This window comes from Gavialis gangeticus, unplaced genomic scaffold (assembly GCF_001723915.1).
Source record: "Gavialis gangeticus isolate Ggan-Ray unplaced genomic scaffold, GavGan_comp1, whole genome shotgun sequence".
Classification (NCBI taxonomy): Eukaryota; Metazoa; Chordata; order Crocodylia; family Gavialidae; genus Gavialis; species Gavialis gangeticus.
The window spans coordinates 2142774-2143248 of NW_017729032.1; the positions used below are offsets into that span (position 1 = coordinate 2142774).

At 41.5% G+C, this 475-nt stretch overlaps 1 protein-coding gene across 1 annotated transcript in view; it reads left to right on the forward strand.

Annotated features, from left to right (window-relative positions):
• Positions 1 to 475, forward strand: part of UVRAG (UV radiation resistance associated) — a 210880-nt gene that overhangs the window by 109850 nt on the left and 100555 nt on the right. The gene's annotated exons all lie outside the window — the stretch shown is intronic.

Consider the following 475-nt stretch of genomic DNA (forward strand, 5'->3'; position numbering starts at 1 on the left):
AGCGCTAGTATCCTAAATCTTTAATATTGAGTCATAGTTTGCATTGGTTTTATGAACCAAAATGTTGAGCCAGCAGGTGGTTTTGGAATAAACACGGATCTAAGGGAAAACTTCAGAAGATGCTGATCTTTGAGCTCTAGCCTTACTTGTATCAGAATTTCCATACAGGCTAGAAGTGTGAAAGACTAGGTTACAAAGAGAGGCTGCAGTTTTGAAGGTTGTTTACCTAGTATTCAAACAAGGTTTGTTCAGAGGTTTATGTTGAACTGGCCCAGTCAAAATGCTGCAGTCTCCCCACAGACCGAAAACTTCATTTGTCACATCAAAGACATGTCACACTTGATAGGCAGCAGTTCTTAGAAATTAGCCTGTCTCTCCACTGATATTCTTTCCTTGGCTGCCCTCAAAGCATGTTCTGTCTATAAAGTGCTGTGTACATTCCTTAAAAGAAAAAAAAAGGGGGGGGGGGGGGGGG